This window comes from Ambystoma mexicanum, chromosome 3p (genome assembly GCF_040938575.1).
Source record: "Ambystoma mexicanum isolate Mex_15411 chromosome 3p, UKY_AmexF1_1, whole genome shotgun sequence".
NCBI lineage: Eukaryota > Metazoa > Chordata > Amphibia > Caudata > Ambystomatidae > Ambystoma > Ambystoma mexicanum.
This window is the reverse complement of record NC_090925.1, coordinates 315,812,532-315,837,496: the sequence shown is the minus strand read 5'-3', so window position 1 is coordinate 315,837,496 and position 24,965 is coordinate 315,812,532. Positions and strand designations below refer to the sequence as shown.

The 24,965-nt window shown below is 46.5% G+C and overlaps 1 protein-coding gene across 6 annotated transcripts in view; it reads right to left on the bottom strand.

Annotated features, from left to right (window-relative positions):
* Positions 1–24,965, bottom strand: part of UCKL1 (uridine-cytidine kinase 1 like 1) — a 378,995-nt gene that overhangs the window by 331,114 nt on the left and 22,916 nt on the right. Inside the window, exon 1 of one of the 6 annotated variants that reach the window (XM_069650856.1) lies at positions 11,302–11,320. The exons of the other annotated variants lie outside the window; for them this stretch is intronic. The gene's annotated coding sequence lies outside the window, so the exon portion shown is untranslated. Of the gene's footprint in view, positions 1–11,301; positions 11,321–24,965 lie in introns of those variants that run through there. 6 annotated transcript variants of the gene reach the window in all.

Sequence of the window (24,965 nt, the reverse complement as noted above, 5' to 3'; positions counted from 1 at the left end):
TTCAGGCGAGCCGAGACCTTCGATTCCACCGAGGCCTTAGGTGCTTGTGCCCCCTTGGACGATGCGTCGACGACGGTATGTTTTTTAGGGTGAACGTCCGTTCCAAAGGGATGCCCAATCGCATGCCGCGAAAGCGGTTGCATGTAGGGTGATGAACCGCAAGGTTTGGAAGGTGCCATTGAAATTTTCGGAGGCCCTGTTGGCGTTGTAGCCTCTTCAATGATTCCGTCGAAGAGGCCTTAGGGGTTGTGTGCTTTTGTATCCATGGTGCGTGGGTGCGCTTGCCACCGGGGTGTGATCTCCTCATAACAGAGCTGATGGCCTGTCTGTCAGTGCTGGGTATTTGGGAGCTGCAGGCTCTGCTGAATGGTCGATGGCTTCTAATTCGCAGCCATCACTGCTGACGGATTCCTCGTCGTCCGAAGCAACAGAGCCAATGGCGGCAAGGCTTACGGCCTGCAAAGAGTAGGCCGCCCACCATTTAGTCTGCCTGTCTCAACATTTTCGGTCAAAAGAGATTATAGGCCTTGCATGAGCACTTGTTGTGGTCTCGAGGAAGACACCCATTGCAACGGCGATGGGTGTCCTTCCAAGGAAGCATGCCGTTACATGACTGACAAAATTTAAAGGGCGCACTCTAAATAGCAGAGGGTAGCGGCAGCCAGACCAAGAAGAGAAAGAGAGGGGTAAAGATAATACATTCTTAGAGCTGAATAAACCCAGGGCCCTGCTCTCCCGAATGTAAGGGCCTGGCAGGAGGGCCAAAATCACACAGTCGACAGTCGCGGAGCAGTTGTAGATGTCGGCGGCGGTAGGAAACCCAGAGGCAGTCATCGAGAAGATTAGTCGGGAGACTAGACGAGCGTATATAGCAATATAAAACTCTTGCGAGCTTCGCATATGCGACCAACTAGGTTGGCGGAAAAAAACAATCTGAGGGACCTCGACGTTGAGGGATTTTGTGTACACTACACATCACGTTAGGGATAGTGTTACAGTCACGCCCATGTCGACATCCCTGTTCGATCTTCGAAAGAAAGACGCAATACTCTGCGGTTTTCACTAGATGTCGGACTATATGCACAGCATGTGATTCTAAGCAGATCCACAAGCATCAGAAATATATATCACTTGTACTTTTGAAGTACTGTTCACTTTAAAGTTCAATAAGAATTTGGTTTGGAGAATGGTATTATAAACTAGATATGCCTACTACTGAATTTACTGAAGCAGTTAAAGTGGCTGCTGTTCTTTCAGATGCCTGGGAGATTAATGACCCGATTCAAGGAATAAAATTGCGCGGAAAAAGGGGCGCTTGCGTGCAAAATGCACACAAGCGCCCGTTTGTCCATTCATGGAACACAATGCACGTGGCTTACCCGAGACTTGCACTGAATCCCTGCGGGTCCAACACATCACTGCGCCACCACGAACGCCTTGCGCGAGACGCCCAGCGAAGGCACATACCGTCTGGTGCAGTCACCTAAAAAGGGGGCAGCACACGTGGAATGGGGAACAACAAGCGTAAATGTGGGCCTAACGTGGGAAGTAGCACAGTAAAATACTCACAATGCCCATATCCGCGCTAACAACACGTATTCATGGAATCGAACAGGGCTCACCGGCGCACGGAAGACGACGCACTAATCCGGAAACATCACCGCATACTAAAAGCAATGTATAAAAAGGGCGCGCGAAAAGCCAACGCACGTATACAGCTACGATGAATGTACCCTTTTTTGCAGCAGTGATCGTGGAACACCGCAGGAGGAGGAGGAGGAGGATAGCCAGGGCATGCATTTTTTTTACCCAGGACCAGACTTTTTGGAATACCTGATGACCAGCTCTTTGGCAGGTATAGGTTTCCACCCCATATCATATTAGACCTGGTCACAGAGTGGGAAGATGACCTCACATCACCGACCCTGTGCTCCCAAGCACTGAGCACCTTGGAAAAGGTGCTCAATGTACTGCATTTTTTGGCCAATGGGTCATTTCAGTGGACAACTGCCATAGTCGGGGGTATTTCACAGCCCACGCAGTCACGCTCCCTACACCAGGTGTTGGCAATCATGACTGCACGCCTCTCAGTCCGCAGGCATATATACATGCCCAGAACACCCGTAGAAAGGCAGGCCATGGTCCAGGACTTTTACGGGGTGGCGCACTCCCCTAAAGAGCTTGGTTCTATCGATTGCACCCATGTGGCCCTACGTCCAACTAGGGCCTCAGAGCACATCTATCGCAATCGCAAGCACTAGCATTGCATCAACGTACAGGTTGTCTGTGATGCCAAGGGAATCATTACCTCTGTATATGCCAACTATCCAGGGTCTACACATGATAGTTTCATATTCAGAAGGTCACCCCTACACCGGGTCCTGGAAGCTGGGAGGCATGGCAACACATGGCTCATTGGTGAGTACAAATGGCCCTGCAAATGCATGCATGTCTCACACTGACAAAACTACACCACTGACAAACCATCTCACCTCCACAGGGGACAGTGCCCACCCTCTGAGCATCTACATGATGATGCCAATACGGAACCTCACCACACCACCCCAGGTAAGATACAACGCAGCCCATATTGCAACTAGGGCCATAGTGGAGCGCACATTCGGAGTGCTGAAGTCACGCTTCCGCTCCCTTGACCACTTTGGCAGTGAGCTACTGTATGCACCACCAGTAGTGTGCAGGATCATTGTGGCAGCATGTGTCCTGCACAACGTTGCAACACGGCGTGGCATACCAGTGGACATGGTGGTGCCCCCACATCCCTGACCACATGCACGGCGGCTACGCATGGGAGCGGAAAGGGAATGTGGCGAGGCTGCCCGTACCCAGCTTGTGGGACAATTTTTCACCTAAAATCCAACCCTGCGGAGTGCACAGAGCCCTGGCACATTTCAGGTAACAATCGATGATGATAAAGGGACAATCATCTGTCCCAACCTTGGCAAAGTACACATCTAAATGCTGATATGTCACCTAAACCCTCCCACACTTTCATGTCACCTGGTTGCCACACCATGCCATGGCATGGCATGCAATGTCCAAACTGAGAAATAAATGGCCAACACATAACACTACTTTCACAAAGCGCTCAACGAAACAAGTTCAGAAATAACTCACTCATCAATATAATAATGTACACAAGAACATCAATTGGCCAGTACAACATACCAGAAACACAGGACCCAAGAGTGAATCTGTCTGAGAGTGACCATTTATAATTGTACGTGCCTCAATGTGTCGTGACTTGCACTTGGCCCCCTTGTATATACGTGTGGCACTGCTAACCAAAGGGGGCAGTGAAGCGCATACAGCAGGAAGGCTAAAAATGTATGGAGATAGTCAAGCTAATACATGCAGATGGAACATGAACAAAGGATGGGTCCCAATTTCCAAACAAAAAGGGATGTTAACCATGCACTGGACAAACAATCATGAATCCCACTAGGTGTATATACACCGGTCGGATTTGAGACTGCTCACAGACATAATGGAATTCCAATGCCTCTGTGTAAGTAACTTTTACATGCTGCACTCCTTGTAAGCCCATGAAAAGGGGAAGCAGGAATGGCCTATGAGTCTGGACCCTAAGGCACAAACAAGGAGGGTACCAACACGAGACAAGCCTGCATGTATCCAGCTGGAATCTAAAGTGGATGCCCTTGCCTGCCACACAAAGCAACACTGTCACATAAATGTACAATAGACAAAAAACAAGTAAAATAAACTCAAAAATGCCCATGGGGAGTGGAGGGGGGGCACCCAGGAGGGAGGAGGTGCAGGGTGCACATCAACACCCACAGGTGTGGATGTTGAGAAGAAAAAAAAAACCTCCATGGCTTAATGGGCCGCGGAGCTAGTATGGATCGGGAGACCTTTCGCTGCTGTCGCCACCCTCTGGTGTAGCATCAGAATGTGGTAGTGCTAAGGGAGGAGGATCACCACGTATAGCCCTGGTCTGGTCCTCCATGGCAGTGGCCATGCGGGACTGAGATGATTGTATCTGCAACATGATGGCAACATGATGGCTCGGAGGTCCCCATGCAACACCTCATGGGATGCTTGCAGATCCGCTGTGATGGTACGAGTCAACTGTTGCATCTGCTGTTCAGACCATCTACTGTGGGCTGCCTCGAGTGCAGCCAGTGTAGTTCTGAGGGACTCATACTCTAACCTCAGGGCATCCCTGTGGGCCCGACCCTCTGCAGCAATGGATGCACACAGAGCCCTCAGTTCTGCCCATCGGCTCCTGTTCCTGGCCACCATGTTCGGCCTGTGAGAGCGGCATGTGGACTGCAATGCCTGCTGCTGGTGCTCCACCTGTCCTGCTGGGGGTATCATGGAATTGGCCACCCTATCCATGCCCTGGGCCAACATCTCATATGAAGCAGCCTGTTGTTGTGCAACAGCATACATGGACTGCTCCCACACAGTATCGCCAGCTACCACACGGCCACTGCGTTGGTGGACCCCACGCCTGCCTGGGCCAAGACTACCTGGCCCTTGATGTGATGGTGCTGCCTGTGGCTGCAGGACTGCATCCCTCCCTTGATCAGCTGGACCAGGAGTCAATACTGTGGAGCGTGACCCTGCACCCGTAACCACCACAGGTTTCCTCAGAGGCGGACTCAAACTGAGTCATGGCCAGGATAGCCTGTAGCACCAGTGGATCTTCATGGGCTACCACACCACGTCCTCCACTGGTGAGGTCGCGACTCAGTATCCTGTTCCTCCTCCTCCTCCTCTGCATCCAGTGCCTCATTACCTGCACATGGACAGAAAAATACATGAAGAGCCATGTAAATAGCACAGCCCACACACATAGGCATCACAATATTGTCATGCCACACATTAACCTGCCATGTCACAAACTTCTGCACGTACGCAGTGTCAATGCAAGTGAAGGGTAGCATGAAAGCAGCCATGGACGTGTGTGGAAGGGCTAAATACCACATGTAGTGCATGGTGCATAGCACCTGCTTGACACACGAGCACCTGACTGGCATAGTTCAGTCACCAACATCACTGATGCAAATACACATATGCCACGTAGCACAGCCATGCCTGAACTGTTGAACTGCATGAGATGGAACTTGCTGACTACTGTCCCAGAGCCATGTACAATGGATGTAACATGACATGACATGTAATTCACAAACTCAATACACACAGGTGTCACAAGGTGCTACGATGCAAGGGTGGTGGAATAGAGTGAAGCCAGACACACCCATCTCATAAGGCCAGGTCACATTGACATCACGCGAGTGAATAGGCACAGTGAAGGTGAGACCAGGGGTTGGAAGTGGGAGCGGGCAGTGCAGTACATGGTAACGGCATACAAATAAAATACAACTACATAATCAGCAATGAAAATGCGGCAGGCTGGTGAAAGTGTAAGTGCAGACATCAGGTGTCAATCGCTACTAGAGGGTTGTAGGGATACAGTAAACATCCACCAAGTGCGGGGAATGGCAGGGAGGCAGTGCATGGGTACAACTGGTGACTCAGATGGCCGCGTCGGAGATCTGAGTGTGGGCAGGCGAGTAGTGCATTTTCTCAATCATCCAGGACTCCAGCAAGAGAGAGGAGGAGAGAAAGCACAACACATGAGTAAGCATCAGAAGGGCCTCCAGACCCACAGAAGGTTCACCTCCAGTTCCATTGAGGCAGGTAGGCTGTACCAGAGGGATGTCCCAGCCGAAGTTAAACATGAACCACCAACTAATTGTTATGAGAAGTAACTGACCCTCAGGGAGTATGAAAGGGATGATCAAAGACCATGAGAAGGAAGCGAATTTGGAAGATGGAGTTGAAGGAACTGTGGCCTCAGGACCCATAAGTCCTTGTGGACAATGCACAGGGATTGGAAATGAACAGTCGTAGCCACTGGGAGCCAGTACCATCATCACAGTCCTAGGGAGATACAATACCTGGCCCCCAAGACAAAAGGACAATTCCCACAGTCCAGTTCTGGATGAGTTGCAGAGGGAAATGAGTCAACGCACAGAAATCTTGGTAGAGGCTGTTGCAGTACCCCACCATAGGAATGACCAGTCCTCTGGAGACAGAGAGCTGCTGGGGGAAGGAGAGGAAAGGAAGAATACCCCTGAGGAGGTGCAGCTGGCAGGATGACCTCTCAGAGACGTCAGAGATGTGCGGAAAGTAGGCGAGTGTGGAGTGCAAGATTGTCACAGGCTATCCGCCATCACAGGTTGGAGCAGGAAGAGGGCCAAGGTTGGCAGGACAGAGTGACATGGAAGGAATGAGTAGGTGTGGTGATGGGGTATGTCATGGTGTGCAGCACATCGTGCGTATGCAGTCTGCAGGACAACAAGCACGTGTCAGTTCACCATGACATGGTTCACCCATGGCAGTCATGTAAATGCAGGCATAACTTTCAGACAATTAATACACTTCATCCAAGCAACATACACATGTCCTGGACACACACACACACACACACACACACACACACATCACCACTCACCAGACATTCCCTCATAAATTGGCAGGTCTCCCACGCCTTGGATCGGCTCCACATCAATCATAGCACCTATGATCTCCTCATGTGGAGCGAGTTCTTCTTCCTATCGTGGGGACCCACCTCCAGTCACCTGAGTAGAGGTGTAGTTGGCACCCAGCTTATCTTTGGTACGGCGCCGGAGGTCATTCCAACGCTTCACTGCCTCAGAAGCTGTGAGCCTCTCATAGCCCAAGGCGTTCATACGATCAGCAACACACTGGCAGTGGGCCATACTCTGGGCAGGCGTATGTGTGCTCCCTGCCCGCACAAGCATGTCATTCATGTTCATGTTCCTGCACGTAGTCCACGATGATCTGGAGTTCCTCATCACTAAAGCTCCTCTTCCTCGACGTGTGGGTCTCCTGTGCCGTGCCTTTGGGACGGAGCCTGTTGTCCTACTGCACGCTCTGCCTTCTTGCAAGGTCATGTAGACCCTGAGTGGCTGGGAACACTTGGGTCAGTAGGGGCCGGAGCACTGGTGGACTGGGCTGTGGCATCACCCACTGATGCTGTGACTGTAGGTGGCCTTCCAGGCATGTGTACCTGGGTGCTGGTGGCTGGGCCTTTGTCCGCATGTCTCTTGCCCTTGGAGACACAGATATCAGCCCCTAGGTCTCTGGGAGCCTGGGCCTGGACCACTACAGGCCTGGCTGGGTGACCCTGAGCCTGGGTGGTGGTTACTGCAGCTGCCCTTGCAGCTACCTCAGCCTGCCTGGTATGGACAGCAGATGGCAATGCTGCCCCCGGACCCTGGGTGCTGGACCTTTGTCCGCACGTCTCCTGCCCTTGGAGATGAGGGCATCTGCCCCTGGGTCTCTGCAAGCCTAGGCCGGGACCACTACAAGCCTGGCTGGGTGACCCTGAGCCTGGGTGGTGGTTGCTGCAGCTGCCCCTGCAGCTACCTCACCCTGCCTGGTGTGGGCAGCAGTAGGCAATGCTGCCCCAGGACCACGGGTGTTGGGGACGTCAGCATCAGCTGCATCTCCCTGACCCTGTTGGGTGGAGGGCATGGCTCTCCCTGCATGGCCCTGGGCACCTCGGCCACCTTTGCCTCCCTTCCCACTTGTTGCCCTCCAAGTCATGGCACTGATGGAGTAGTGCAATGGGAGGTGCAGCTATCAATTGTCCTTGGCAATTTGAGTGTGGGGGCAGTGTATGTGATGTTAAGCGTACCAGTGTACCCCCGCAAGGCTGTGCATTACGGGCTGCGTAATGCACAGGCACCCCAAAAATGAGAAACACATGTACGCGACCCCTCGGTAGCCCACGTGTAAACACAGTACGCTGCGGCACCCAGCAACACAAATAATACGTACGAGAAGGACACGTAAGCTACTGTGATGTTAAATAAGGGGTTAGGCGACACACACGGGCATCCACAGAATGGAAAATGCATACGCAACTCACTGTCAGCCTCAAAAGTACATGCGCAGAGGAAATCCCCCCCCCCTGCCAAAACAAGAGGCTTGCACGGTCGCAGTAGTGAAGAGATCACGTGGAAACGAAGTCCACATGTCCGTCTACTATAACTCGCGAAAGCGTGTGATGGTCTCCTACGCACTACTTTATCCCGATCCTGAACGCCACGCCCAATGTTCAGCACATTTCATGTAACTTACGCGCTTAGGCCCTTTCCTCTGATTTCATGCTGATGCGCGCTTTACGCATGTGCGCAGTCACTCTGTTTCCGGCTGCCCACGCGAGTAACATAAGACACACGCTCTTGCCTACCAGCCAATTTACCTGTCTCCAAGTGCCCAGAGATGCCTCCTACGAGCCATGTGCTGCTGCATGCCCACTGTGTGTGCCTGCTGCCCACGTGCCCTGCAATTTTGGTGCCTGCTGTACAGCCATTGCCAGTGCTCCTGTCGTCGGACCTGTGACCACCTCTGCTGATCCAGAAGACTCCCGACGTGCCAGACCGCCGCTCCACAGCCCAGTGCAGGACCACCTTGCCCACCCACACCTGCCTCGTCTGAACCAACATCATCAGAGGCAAGTGGCAACCCCCCGGCAGCGAGGCAGAGGGCTGTGAGCTTCTCAGCCAGGGAAGTTGACATCCTGGTGGAGCAAGTCCTGCGGCATTATGATGCCCTCTTCCACAGACCAGTCCAAGTTGGCAAGGAAAGACGGAGTAAGATCTGGGTGGACAGCGTGGGTGCCATCAATGCGGAGGGGGTGGCACCCCACAACTACCACCATGTGTACACGCGCTGGGAGGACTACAAAGGCAGGACCCACAACAAGGCCTGCCGCTTCCTCAAGCCTGGTGAGAACCAAGGGGGGCGCAGGGGCCGTTTGACCACCGACAACATGCAGGTCCTGGAGTGGTTCTACCCAGCGCTGCACGCCCAGGTCATGGAACTGCAGCTCCGTCTGGAGTCGACTGGTAAGTGTCCATGTGTTATTGTCCTCCACAGTGCATGTTGATGTGTGGTTGGAGTGCGCACCTTGACCCTATGTCAGGCATGCCTCTTGTACGGATGTCTGTGTGCATGTCCCATGCAATGCTGCATGTGTGTCCATACAAGCATGTGTGACATCAGCAGTGTTCCAGTTGCAATGTGTGATGCGCTGCAGCATGTAACGACGGTTGCATGCATGTGTATGGATGTGGCCATACGAGAGGTGTGACACATGGGTGCTGTCTGCAACATCATGGACATGCATGGTATACATGTGCATGTGTCTGAGAAGTGAGTGTGTGACTGGACAACACTCCAGGATGGATGTTACTGGAGCATTTGAATGTGTGCTTGACTCTTGCTGGTAAATTGACATTGAGTGGACTCTGATGTGATGACTCCATGCCCTGCCTCAGGACTGTCAGGTGATGTGTGGAAATGACATGTGTATGTTCCATTATGCATGTGAGGGACATGCACATTTTGTAGGTGCTGACAGTCCCTTGTCCATGGATGTGATTGACTGGTGTGAAGGACAGTCATGTATGTGCTTGTGTGTTTATTGCACGTACCAGTATGTTGTGGAGGGTGATGATGCTTGTGGCCTTTGCCAGTGCAATTCATGTGCATATTTTTTGTGCCATGCCCACATACGTACAGTACCCTGATGTCTTTTTTTCTATGTCTCCCTATCCCCAGCGACGTTGAAAGAAGAGGGGGGAGAAGGTGCTGTGGAGCAAGGCTACAGGGAGGCCTCCACCAGGCACAGATGCAAGGCCCAGTCGAGCTCCAAGCAAATTTCATCTTTGGGGAGCGAGGAGACTGGTGCCGCATCCGAGACAATGGCCGCAGCTGCTGAGGGGAGGTCCAAGAGGGAGAAGGTGGTCGTGGACTCCTTGGCAGTGGGAGGGACAGGTGAGGTCATACAGGGGCAATCCGATGCTGAAGACGGTGGGGAGGCATCCAGGTTGGTGGGGGGGGGGGGGGAGTCTGCATCAGCCCAGTCGATGGGACCCGGCGGGGGTGACGAGGTGGGTGTGACTGGTGCAGTTAGGCTCCAGGGCAGGAGGCAGTTGAGGTCACAGTGGAGGGGCCTATGCCTAATCCTGCTTCTGGGACTTCACCAGTATGCACCTGCAGGCATGCCCCAGGCCAGACCCATCCGCAGGTCGCGGATGTTTCCACACAAACAGCAATACCTGCGGATGTCGCCATTCCAATGATTCGGGACAGGGTGGAACCGTTGCTAGCCGGTATCATGAGGCCTACAGGCACCATTCGTGATGATGCGCAGGCATCCAATCAGGAGCTTGCACATCATCACAATGAGGTTGTGCGTCTCGTGAACTGGCTAGCACATTTCCTGGTCTCGAATTGGGTGCGTGGTCTGGCCACTTCTACGACCCCCTACTCCTCGTCGTCCCTGCCGCCTTCTGGCCCAGATACCACCAGCCCCCCTGTGAACTTGTCCCAACCCCGGCGGCCAGTCTGGTGGAGATCACATCCCTGCCAGAGTCGGGAGTCGAGGTTGGATCAGCCGAAGTGGTCTCCACGCAGATCCAGCCAGCGACAGGAGCTGTGGCAATGGAGGGAGAGCAATCGAACAAGAAAAGTTGCTTGCACTGTAAGTAACTAGGATAACACTACTTAGTAATAAAAGCGACTTCCATATACAAAACCAATGAGGGGATAGACTAGGTCAACAAAGATAAGAAATGTACATATTTTAATAGTCAAATATCTTCTTAATACAAAATCCAATGATACAAATCGATAAAATAGTAATTAAAAGCTTATTCAAATGAATTGCATTCCCATATTTATAGACCTGTATATATTTGTCATACCAATTGAAGTATTGTGAATATACATTTATATTCCATTTTTATCTCGCTGCTGTTGAGGTAAAAAAAGGATATAGTTGACAAGGTCTATTGTTCAGAAGGTAAAATGATTCATGTCAAAGTTTATTCAAAGTTCAAATATTCCATACTGAACCAGTAGATAGGATGACAACCATTCAAATGAATAAAACACCAGATGTTCTATTTTAAGAGAATATATGTAAAGATAGAAAATCCTAAAGTGCAAATGGTCATAAGGTGCAATATATAGTAATAAAAGTTCATAACAAAAAATGTTTGTCTACTACTAGTACCCTGTGCAATATTATTTCATTTATTTATTTATCAAGGTATCGATCCATTGTGTACTTTTGACAAATCTAATTGTCTAGGTCTTGTCGCTCAAAGGCAGAGGGGAAAGAACGGGCAACCGTCTTCATCAGGACCTTATTCATGCATGTAAACAGATCGGCATTAGTAACATTAAATAGACATGTTAATTATTTTCCATCACCTCTGTCTTCATCTGTACTCTTATGTGGTCCATAAGTTCATGAAAGAATCAAGCATGGAACATAATATAAAAAGAAAACAAGTGAAAATAACATATGTTAAAAAAACTTTCAATAATTTTTACCTAGTCTAGCAGCCCCACAGTGTCGAATAATGAAGTACACATAAAAGCCACTTTAATGCAAACAAATTTATCTGTTTACACCCACAACAAGATGCTAATCAAAGTCACCTTATTTAACTCTGAAAAATGGTTCGCGAAAATAAATCTGTCGGCCATCTACTTTGGAAAAGTAACAGACACTATAATAAATTAATCTGTAGAGACATGAAAAGGGGGAAGGAGAAGAAAATTGAATTTAAATCTCACTAATAACGCCATCTAAGGTTGTCAATCAAGAAAAAATACTGCCACTACAATGAAAGCTCAAAAGCTGAAAGAACCTACGAAACTGTGCTAATCAAAGGATGATCCCCGAACATGGACCGGAGTCAAGTGTATATCGTAGTCTGTGAATGGCGGAAGCAGACATCCGCTCTGACTTCTCGGTTCATTTTATGCTGTAAATCAGTCACTTTCTAGACAAACAAAAGGACAAGGAGAGAAACAGAAAAATAAAAGAAACAAAGAAAAAGCTAGACTTATATGTATGTCCGTGTCCAGATTGCCATCAAACCAAAAAGACGATGGAGATCATATCAGCTTAACAAAAACATCTCAGACAAGAATACAACCACGTAGCCTAGCATTGGTGTGTCCATTGTTACCAAAAGTCCCAGGAGGCCGATAATTCACCCAACAGTGAAGCGAACTACACACATTCATGTACTTGGTAGACGAGCAGATAAAAAAATTATAAAAAATAACCAAAGATGGAAGCGGAAAATACCTTTAAATTGAGAGCCACGGATGCATCTGTAAGTTATCTCAGAGGTTGCGGCTAAAGCACGTAGACTCAAAGCGCTGCCGTTAAGAAATCAATGGCTCCTAGAAGGGAAGTCACATGAGGCTATGAAATATCTCAAGACCGTACAAAATAACAATCCATTGACCTAGCGAGGGTATGTCCATTAATCCCAGAAGTGCTGAAAGGTCAATGATTCACCCGTCGGTGAAGCAAACTAAACATGTACGTATACTCAATTAACGAGCAGGTGGAAAAGGAAGTGAAAAATGCTAAAGATAGAAGGGAAAAATGGAAATAAATACCTTGAAAATGTGAGCCGGGAATGTGGCTGTTAATAGTCTGCGCGATCGCGAAGAAAAATGTATGCTCTAAGTGCCGCCCTTTTGTAGTCAATAGCTCCAAAAAGGAAAATCACGTTAGACTATAACGTCTTAGAAGGTCGGACTGATAACATGTGATGAAGATGCGCATGACGTAGCTAAAAGCATCGGTGGTTATGGAGAGTTAAAGGGCCATACTCATAACGTATATTAGAGGAGCCCATTGCCTGGCCAAAGGCAACGGCGGCTATGGCCACAAAAAGCGCGACATCCCTTCATCTATCATGAACATGACCCGCATCGCGTCAGGCTGGATGTTAATACCCAAAAAGTGAAATTGATAAAAAGATGAAAAAAAAGTAGTGAAATAGATAAAAATAAGAATGTAAGATAGAATGAATAAAAACTGAAACCAAAAATAACCAGAAAAAAATAGTAATCAAGAGTAGCCAGTACCATACAACCTGACTACATACTTGGTCAGCTGAAAAAGAAATGTACAAGGTTCGTAAAGGTATACCCGCTTGCTTCAAGAGACACAGTGGAGCCACTCTTCCTGATGGTTCAGGCCTTTTTTGATAACTGTGCGTATTATACATCCACCACTGTTATCTTTGAGAAAGTCTAGTAGCAGTATTGAGTGAGTCAGTACCAAATACATGCTTGAGGGCCCACCATTTTAACTCATCACAGTGGTGATCATTTTCCAGAAAATGTATCACCAATGTGGAAGTAATTGTTTTAGTGTGGATTCTACATTTGTGTTCAGAAATCTGTGTTTTAACCCATCTGGATGTTTTACCAATGTAAGATTTCATACATGACATACGATTACATAAATTACATTGTGAGAATTGCATGTAGTGTGATGTTTCAAGTTCCATATTGTCCCATTTATAGGAACTGAGGAGCAAGCTGTGGTAGAAATACATGAACTATAGAATCCACATGGGAAATGGCCCACTATAAGTTTGAGGCCCTTTGGAAATGAATGGTAGCTTGTTTATTAGCTGGCCTGGCTCTATCGGCCTGTGAAAGCCAATTTTTTAAGTTCTTGCATTTTTTAAAGGCAAATATGGGACGTTCTAGTTCTGGATTATTCACTTGGAGAAGGAGCCAGTGTCTATAGATAATTTTTTTGATGTCACTCTGATGCGTATTGTATGTGATTACACATACAATACATTTGTGAGTAATGTCAGTTCTCCTGTTCTTAGTTAGTAAAACATCTCAATGTTTGCTTCTGGGCCTCTTACGTGATTGTTTCAATAAGTGGGAAGGATATCCTCTGGCTGATAGTCTTTCTGCAATGATATCGGCTTGGACTGAATAATCACAAGTTTTATAACAATTGCGTCTCACTCTCAAAAATTGTCCGTATGGAATGCTTTCCCGGAGTGCCTGTGGATGAAAGCTATCAAAACGTAAAATAGTGTTTCTAGCTGTCTTTTCCAGAATAGATCTACAATAATGTGATATACATCAATTTTAATAAGTCTAAGAATGGAAGAGAAACATTACTATTAAACATGGTGAAGTTAAGATTGATGTCTAGAGTGTTCATCCAGGGGAGAAATGCTGTATAGTCCCCCAAAGTAGTATCCCAAACTATGACAAGATCGTTGATGTATCATATATACAGACGAATAGCTGGCAAAAACGGATTCGAATTGTGTAGCACAGAAGGTCTCTCAAACTGCCACATGTACAGTTTCGTATAGTTGGGGGCAAAAGCTGCCCCCATTGCCGTACCCTTAATCTGCATATAGAATGAGTTTTTGATCGAAAATAGTTCCTAATTAGGGCTATCTCAAGAGGTTGCACCAAAAACTCACTTGGTGTATGTTGGACATCTAGTCTACTACCCAGGAAAATTGTCATTATATGCAGTCACTCCAATTGAGGTATATTAGAGTAAAGGGACTCTACGTCCAGAGTAATGAGCATATCTGACTCAGGATGAAATGGTAAACCCTGAAGATGTTTAATGGCATCTGTGGTGTATAAGTGTCTGTACTAGCTGCCAAAGGTTTCAAAAAGTAGTCCAAAAATTGACCTATTTGTTCAAGAATAGAGCTACATAGGGAAACAAAAGGGCGACCTGGAGGATTTAATAGGCCTTCATCTATTTTAGATAATACATATAATAGAGGGACTCTGGTCCCATTAGTTGTCAAAAAAAGAAATTCTTTTTCACTATCAATCCCACCTCGCAGGCAGATGTGGAGATAACACCTATCTCTTTGCTTACACTTTCTGTGGGGTCGCCATTCAATTTGTGATAACAAGTGGAGTTATTAAATTGTCTCATAATCTCCTGATCATATTTTTCAGCATCGAGAACTACTACCCCTCCACCTTTGTCAGCCTGCTTGATTATAATAAACTGATCTTTTCATTTTTTGAGGCACTCCCATTCCGTCTTAGAAAAGTTATAACATGGTGTCTATGGATGAATTTGATTGGATTTGTACATAGAGTGAAAATCTCTAAGTACCGCCTTTTCAAATATGGCTGTTTATTCGGAAACCATGTTTAACTGGGAGTAAATGAAGATTTGCATCGGAAGGGGGTATGGGAATCACCCTCAGGTTCTTCTCTTTCATGTGACCCAAAGAAATCTCTGGTTCTAATTATTCGAAATAGACCCCGTAGTTCGATTTCCATCTCCATTTTAGAGGGATTTTTCATTGGAACGAACGAGAACCGCTTTTCCAGCATGGACACTTTCAAAGAGCTCACAATTTTTTGAGAGCGGTCTAATGGTGGCGGGCCTTGTTCGGGTGGGGGGAAGGGAGATTGGGTACAGGAAAAGGAACATTGGGGCCAAATTGGCCAAAATTGGGTGGGGGCCGTAACTGGCATATTGCCTGTATGGTCTGCCTCTTCTTCCTCCGTACTGACCCCCGTTTCTTTTGTTGCCTCTACCGCAAGATCCTCTGTTGTAATATGTCCCACTGCCATCTGAAGATGAATCCGAAAATGTCACTCTTTTCATATATGGCATAAAGCCATTTTGAATAGCATTAGGATCGTGCCAATGTCCTGGGCCCTTGTAATCTGGACTCAAATATGGAAAAGTACTTTCTTTAGTAAAGATGGAAATGTCTTTTTTGAGTTTTTCATTTTTTTATTTGTAGTTATTTTTATAAACTCGTTAGTATGTTTCTCCATGAGTTCGAGGTTTTTTTTAAGATTAGCAATGGAGGTATCCAGGGAAAAAGTAGTCTCTGCTTTCTTTATTTCATCACCAATAATAGCACCCTTTTTGAGCGCTGTGTTGATGGTTAGAAGCATCAAGTCCCGGCTGCATTTAATGGCTATGCCAAAGAATGCTGGTTTATATTCTTCATCATCTATAAACAGGCAAGGTCCGAGACAAACCACAAGACCTTGAGGAATAATGTTTTTCTTTAAATACTCAGTCAACAAGTGGCTGTGCATTTCTGTGCAGAACTTTTTCTTCCTCAATTTTAGAATGGTATCACTAGTAATGTTAGAGGTATCATCCTGACCTTGTAACCTACGATATTCTCAAAAATGGAAGGTACATCAATAGCCGCTGCTAATTGTTCCTCTGAGAAAAACAAAGAATCAGATGCCGCCATTTTAAAGCCTAAATCAAAAGAAGAGCAAAATGGAGAGGAGGGAAAGGAACTTTCAGTAATGGTTCACCGTGAGCAGTATCTAGAATGAACTATACAACCTTAGTAAAGTCTCAATTTTAGAAACAACCCATACAACTGGAAAGTTGTACCAATATATAAACCAAAGGATGGGTAACCCCTAAGCCTGGAGGGAGAGCAGACACGAAGGAGCAGGGCACGTGCACAACATCCATGGGTGGTGTCATCATCCCAGAGGCTGTCCTTAAGGAACAGGCACCGGGCTATTCAGCAGCAGCAGTCTCGGAGTAGGAGGCTACATTACTCGGGGCATACCAACTCAGGAAGGAAGGTATCGGCCATTCGGCAGGAGGCAAACGTGGACTTTACAAAAAGGATGTCTTCCGTTTTGGAGCGTTTCGGGCAGCAGATCGGGGAAGAGTGGCAGCAGGCACGGAAGGCATGACTTCCCATGGCCAGGGTGGAGATTTCACTGCGTCGGGCAGAGAGGCGGGCCGAGGTCCTCGAGGAGACTTGTCGGGAGTGGGAGAACAGCATGTTGGAGTCCCTGCAAGCCCTTGAGGTGAGAGCGGAGGCCTTCCTAGGGGAATTGGACACAGTGTTCAATGATGCCCTTGCAGAGACATTGAGGGAGCATGGTGAGGAGGAGGACTAGCCCGCTGTCCTTGTAAATAGTTATTTAGTGACAAGTTTCATCTGATTTTTTTAATGATTTGGAGTTTTTGCACTACACGCCACTCTTTGTACATAGTTGTTTGTGTGTGATTTACCTTTTGTTTTCTTTATGATTTGGAGTGCTAATTGGACTTGGCTCCAAGTTTCTTCGTACATAGTTTAGTGGTGTTTTCATTTTTTCTTTTTCTGAAAATTGCAGGAAATCATTTTTTTAATTACATTTGGATGATTTTTTATGTGACTTTTATGGACATGGACCTATTGTGAGAATTCTCCTTTTTTTACGTGCATAGTTGGCTTTTAGTTTTGACATTTCAACATTTTCTTTGTTTCGAAATTTACATATTTTTATTTATGTTTTGCAGTTTGTGTGGCATTAATACAACTGTATAATATATTTTGATGTCATTACTCACAATAATGGCTTCTCTGACTTTTATTTCCATATTGTTATGTTTTGTTTCTCTGTTTGGTGTCCCAGGTAAAGACCATTGTTGGTCATGTGTGTGCTTACTTGCATGCATGTGTCATGTTTGCTATCAATTGCGTGTTCAGTTACACATGTGCATGACCACTGGTTGTGTCTGAAGGGTGAGTTTCAGTATGCACGGGGAAGTTTCATTTGCTATCACATGTGCACCATCACTGTGTATTGGTCCTCACTGTGTTGGGGAGGGGTTAGGGTTGGGGTAATGATTGAAGTGTGAAATGTTCACGATATGTGTCCAGGAAATTACTTGATGCAGTGCAACGCAATTGCCGTGCTTTGACTTTTACAAGCATGTGTTTGTGCTGTTTTCATTGTCTGTGCTGTGGTTGGGTATATTTCACTGGCAGTCACTTTTGCAATTTCTCTGTTTTTGCATTTTTACACACAAATGCAGCAGTCTCGGTGGGTAGCGCCCTCTCTGATTGCCATGTAGTCATTCAGTACTTGAGTCACTCCTCTTTGCTTGTGCTTTTGGTACTCCTCTGACCTGCTGACCTTGTATCTGCAATGGTCATGTGACTGTCCTCTGAACTTGGGCAAAGGTCCCTTTGCACGCCACTTGCACACCTGCACTGCCTCCCTGGCATCTACCATACTTTGACTGTTTTTGTGTATGGCTAGAGCCACCTACCTGTACTTAACACCTGCTGTCTGCACTCAGGCCTGGACTTCACACATGCTGGCCGCAGTTTCTTAATTTTCTATATTGTTCTATTTGTAATGGTGTACTTGACATTTACTGCAATGCCCCCTCACCCAAACCCCTTATATCCTTCCCCACTTCCCATGCACTGCTGCAACCTCAATATCACCTGCCCTACCATGTTCATCGTCTCTGTCGTCACTGTGTTCCAAATCCCCGGACTCTTTGCGGCTTCTTACACTTGTGTATATGCGCTTTATGATTGACATGTCATTTGAAGAGATGTCATGTCATGTCCTTCTCACATGGAAGGAACAGTGATGGGTTTATTAGGTTATCTGTTCTGGTAATGTCAGCTCATGTGGCTCTGGCCGTGACACTCCCGGCCAGTGTCTGTTCATGTGGCACACTTTGAGGGTGCTCAGGGTTCTGTCACTGTGTGACTATTTCAACATGGTGATTCTTTACATTAGTTTGTCACATGGACTGCAGGGCCTCACTTTACCATTCACTTGTGTGATGTGTATATGTTGGGAGATGGTTGCAGACAGGGATTGTGTTTGTGCAGCTGCCAAACTGAAGCGTGTGGCACAGGTGTATACATTTGTTTATGTTTGCAGGGTCTTTTATAACAGGAGGTTATGGGTAGTGTCACTACACGGCAGTCAAGGTGCTCGACACGCCTTTGTTGGAGTGAACATGTGTCACACTTTCAACATCCAGCATGCAAGTGATGTCTGGTCGGGAGGGGGCTGCAAGCGGGGTGGCATGACAGGGGATGGGGCGCCCTTGTGGTGTGGGCTGCCTGCAGGGTGTGGTCACAGGTGATGGGGGTGTCCCTGGTGGTGTGGGCTGCCTGTGGGGTGTGGTCACGGAAGCTGGGGGCGTCTCTTGTGGTGTGGGCTGACTGTGGGGAGGCGTCAAAGGTGATGGTGTGTGTCTGGGGTACGCGCAGGATTTTCCACGCAACTTGGCTGGGGTGCGTCCAGGGTATGCGCCGAGTTTTCACGTGATTACGCTAGGGTGCGGACGGGGTACACGCAGCATTTTCATGCGATTTCGTTAGGGGAGCTGTATGCTGGACCAGGGATGGCGCAGGGGCTTGCGCCGTGTTAGGCATTTCACTAGCTTTTTACTGCGCATGGGAGTGATACTGGCACAGCTTGTTGTTCCTTGCGCCACGGCTAGTGATGCCTCAGGAAATCCATGAATACGCATCCCGCGCAATTGTTTCTTTACGCCATGGCTGGCACACACTCCTTCTCGGCGCACGGAACTTACACCCTTTCTGCACTGGATTCGATGAATCGGGCCCTAAATGTGGCGCTAGACAGTGGTGTCCTGTATCCCGCATTTTATTTTCTTTGGTGGTTGAATCCCTTGTCTGCCTACTCAGAGAGCAATGCTGCCTAATCTAAATGTATGCAGGCGATATTTTGTTATAATTAAATTACTCAGCAGGGTACTATCCATGCATATTGGAGATCTTTGTATCTTTGTATCTTTATTCCCTTCGATTTACGAGACACGGCACCAGATGACAGATATCCCTATATTGACATTAAAATGGTTGTGATAGGAAGATTCCATCACAGGTTTTTGCATCAACAGAGAATTTCATTTCTTCCACCGCATTTTTCCACAAATGTATGTGAGGGGTGGGTTAGAGTCATAATTAAGGATGGGGGGGCCTGTGAGGGGTCTCCCCTGCATACATTTGGGGTAAAATGTCCTACAAACAAAATGTCCTACAAAAGAAAACATTTGCTGAATTCTTCCTCGATGAAAAACAAAACAATTAAATCACATAATCACATTGAACCAAAATGGTCTATTACCTCCTTCCACTATTTGGGATTAACCTGCAACATAAGCAATATAATACTAACCAGGCAAATACAACCAAGGCACTCAATGGTCTAGACGGTTCATTAAGGCTTTGGAATAGACTAGCCTTCTCACTGATGGTTGGGCTAGCTATATTCAAAATTATAATATTGCTGCGTTTCATTCAGTTTGCCAATACAGCTTCTTCCCAAGAGTTTCTTCAAATCCCTTGATGTAGAGAGCATTACTGTGGGCTGGTGCCCTTCACATGATAGTATTACAAACTCTCCATAGGCCATAAAACAGAGGAGGACTATGGGTCCCTTACTTTGAGTGGTATCACAATGTCTCACAAATCCAGTGTCTAAAACAATGGCTATCAGATGAAGGAACATGTCAAATGCAGCTACTGAGAAACTCAACTAGCCTCCATACAATGAAGATGGTGCTTTGGCTGGAAGTTAAACATGATAAGACTCCTATTCTGTATTGGAAAATATACACATGTTGTTATTCATCTAATGCCTTACTCTCAAAGTTCAGCACACATTTAGAATCATTGTATGCACATTTATCTCATGAATATTAATGAGGGGTATCTTGAAAGTCTCTGGCCCTTGAGGCCCCGAGTGGGACAACCATGGACTCTACACCATGTTGTAAATGCCCTCACACAGGCGGGAGAAGCTAGCTGATGTTTGTATACCATATTAGGAGAATCATTTAGAACAGGTTGGATATACATAGATACATTGTATACCGTGTCCATCGAAGGTTTTTTGGGACGCCCCTTCGATGTTATGTGAAGATATAAAAGCCATGGGAGATGGGTGGGGGTTTCTGTACCATGTTCAGTCTGAACACTAGGATCGGGTTTAGTCGTGTCGTTCTGTTCTGTTCTGTGGATGTCTGTATGCTGTTCTGCTAACTGCCATTAAAGAGTCTTGCCAACCTTCTCTGAGACAGGGTTATTACTGAGTAGTGATGTTTCGATGACAGACATGATATTCAGATACTGACTTGTGCACTCAAAGTTGGAAGTACAGTACACATACTCCCCTATTATGCCCTTGGGAGTGGGATACGGGATGATCCCTGACATACACAACCAAATACACTGGGGAGCCATTAGGTATATCGGGGCATTGCAATGCCACCAAGAATGCAGTGTTTCAGTCCTTTATTGGTCTTGAGAGAATTGAATGACTTACCATTCGGATCATTTTTAAACAATACTAACTCGAACAGCAGAGTTTGGAAATGCTGGCCTTCCTGGGTCATGGAAACACCTCTTGGTATCCCAATTATATAAGGTGGAAGATGGAAGTAAAACGGGATTGAACATCTATTGGACTTTCCTTGATTTGACATGCACAACTGAGCTCAAAATTAGAAATGAGTGGGAGAAAGAACTTGGGGCTATGTTGGACGATATGCAATGGTCAAGAATAGTATTATCTGTGCAAACGTGTCACGAAATGCATGTATCACTACTATTCTACCAAAGAAGAATCTTTGGGTGAAATAATGACATGAAAATGGCAATTACAGTTTATTAAAGATAAATAATAATTGAGTTTCTATGTATTTTAGAACTACTGTATTACATGCAATTTATTTATTATTACATTTATAAAGTGTGCCTAGCTGTCTGGGCGCTTGACTTAAGAATGTGGTTACATATGATAGCGGTTACATATACAATACTTGAATTCAGAATACAGTTGCACATACTTTGCTTGTTAACTTGTGCAGAGACTTGAGAATGTGATTATGTGTACATATGCCAACGGTTACATATACATTACTTGGATTCTGAATACAGCTGCATATACTTTAATTGTTAACTTGTGCATCGGTTTAAGACTACGGTTACTTGTACATTGATTGTTTGAGCATTTGTACATTGCTTAGTTATTTGGGCATTGGGAGGTCCTGATTAAAAAGCCAGGTTTTTAGTTTTTATCTCAAGGACCATAGTGAGGGGTCCGTCCCGAGTTCCGACTGCAGGGCATTCCAGTAGTTGGTTGGGAGAACAGGGAAACTAGAGCCGCCAGCTTTCTGTCTTTTGAATCTTTTTGAGTTCAGTTGACCTAGGTAGGATGAGCGGGTGGGTCTGGTTGATTGTGTTTTTGAGAACATATTGGATATGCAACAAGGGGAAGTGTTGGTAAGGCATTTTAGTTCTTTGAATTTGATGCGCTCTCTCACTGGGAGCCAGTGAATGCTTCTCCTAGCCGCAGAGATGAGGTCTGACTTTGGAATGTTGAGGGCTGCTCTGATGGCATTGTTTTGCGTAGTTTGGAGCTTTTTAATGTTTTTCGTCGAGGTGCCAGCGAAAATGGCATTGCAGTAGTCTAGCCTTGAGAGGATTAGAGCTCTGGCTAACGTAATGCGGTTCTCCACCGTCAGGTAAGGTCTGCAAGCCGTAATGAGTTTCGCTGTGTATGAGGAGGCAGAGGCGATGGCATTCACTTGCCGTGGGAGGGTGAGTGAAGAGTCGAGGTACACACCTAATGTCTTGACTTCTCTGGAGACTTTAATGTTGCTTTCATCTAAGTCAAATGTTTGGTAAGTTGGCGGGAGGCTCTTGAGTGTAGCTGGGCTGCCTACAATCAGAATCTGTTTTGTCGTCGTTAAGACGGAGTTCGTTTTTGGCCATCCACGCTTGAATTCTAAGGTAGATCGCATTGAGACCTATGGCGTCTGTCTCATAGTTTAATTGTGAAAAAAAATATTGTTTCATTGTGATCTATTACCCTCCATTGGGTTATACACGGCTTATTCATCCCAAGATGGCCGCCTGATTCGATCTCCCAACTACGAGAAGTCCAGCTGCACTGACCATCATACGAGCTCCCAGTGATTCGCCAAACTAGTGCATTTAATTCAATAGGTAAGACCGGCAGGCGTAAGCCGGCGCCCCGACGAAGGCACCACGAAAAAGGCGCCCGTCTTAGCCTGTCATCCATATATCATCCCGGCCTTACCCACTTTCACGAGATCGTGACCTACTCCAAAACCTCCTGCAGGATCAGCGATCTACCCCCTACCTTCTAGACCTGCCCGGTCCCCTCTGCCACCCCACCCCTCTGTGTGAGCCTCTCACCGCCACGACCCACTGCCACATTAGAAGCCTCTCTGTTGCAACTGCTTCGACCCCGGAACGTCCCTGATTGGTCTGAAATGACCCTGCACCGTTGTAACTCTCCTCACCAGCTCATTTCACATTAATTTGTGCAGCAGGTATTCCCATATCAACATCCAGAGTCACCCGTTAGGCTACTGCACCGATAACACACTGAGCATTAAGATCCAGCATTGTTACTGTATTATACCATTAGTGTTGTTCTGCTGTAACTACCATAGATCGGACAGCACCTGGCTAATTGCGGAAATTGCCTCAATCACTGTACTTGCTCAAAACGTTATAATTGCCTCCAGCGCCATACTTAGCAATCTACTCTCACAAGTGCACGCCACTTCATACTATGCCTTCAGCATAATTACTATTCCAAGATGGTCGAGCACTATTTGATGTATTGATGGGTCCCACTCTAAATGTCTCATGCAATGCCAGTGCCGCGCATATATCAGGTACAAACAGTTATATGCAATACATGCCACGCTAATACTAGGCACCTAGTCTACTCAAATGTTTAATTGCTACCACTGTTACGCCAGTATCAGGTACCTATAGTATTTTTAGTGTTTATTTGATAGCCAGGTAACTTTGAGCATCGATTTGCCGCTAATACCATAACAATATTGTACTTGTTTATCACTGTACTAATATTCCACTTCTATACAGCATTTGTGATTTCCATCCACAATATATCTACTGTACTAGATTTGCATACAAACATAGTGACTGTACGGTTGGTGCACTGCGTCTTCTCCCAATTTTGTATCTGCCGACTACTACTGTGACTACACCAATTTGTGCACATTCCCGTTACTGTTGCATCTATATATAGTCGTGTTAGGTTGGCTACTCGCTACCATGTTCCCATTCTGTGTTGTACAAAATGATCTACCCTGCACAGATAGCCCCTTCACCAGCTATAGAAATGACCTCACCAGATTGGGATGCTACCGACATCACCCCACCCCCTGCCCCACCCCATTCCATTCCTACCCACCACCTCACCTTTTCCACCCATCCAGGATTAAGCCAATTTCCCAAGCGCTAAAAGAAGCCTAATACTACAGATGACTCACACTCTTATCCTATTCAGGGTAACACTAGACTTAATCGCCTATGGTCACGAACCAAAGTGCGCATTTGCCTCCTTAATTTAGCCTTAGATACACCCAAACCATCCAAGCCTAACCCCCACCTTCACAACAAACATCACAAGATTCCTGTGGCAGTGATTATCAAACAATCCTCAAGCTCCTCAGATGCACAGATTCCGACCACCACCCCTGCACCAGAAACTGAGGCTCGAGTTAATCTTAAAGGTGCCCTTATCAATGCCCGGTCATTAGGAGCCCACGCCATTGAGATACATGCCCTCATTATTAAACAACAGTTGTACCTCCTTATAGTCACAGAATCCTGGCTTCACCAAGCATCTGGACCACTGCTAACTCTCCCCATCCCACCAGACTATATCATCCTTACGACTGATAGGCCCAATACTCAAGGAGGTGGTGTGGCCATCATAGATAAAACTAACCTACAATTAAGATCTTGCACTCTCTAGGACATAGAAGGCTACGAACGTCTCTTAGCCAAACTCGCAACCAATCAGAAAACCAATATTAACTTTGTGGCGATTTATAGATCGCCTAATACCAATACCCTGGACCCAGACTTAGACATACCTCTGCTCTTAGCTCCGCTCAAAACCTAAATACTAAATGTATCATTCTTGGTGACCTTAATCTAGGTTTTAATGATAAGCATGACCACAAAGCAGAAGCTTTACACAATGCACTTAAAGATATGAATTTCACACAACTTGTGAATGCCCCCACCCACATCAAGGGTAGAACACTGAATTGGATACTTTCACTTAATGCTACATTAGATATTGAGTCCATCACATCACTCGATTGGACTCACCATTACAGTGTAAATTTCACCCTTACTTGCAACGAGATATGCCCTCCCAAAAATAAGACAATGGATACCTATGAAACCAGAAACATTTGCAAGCTTACAGCCGAG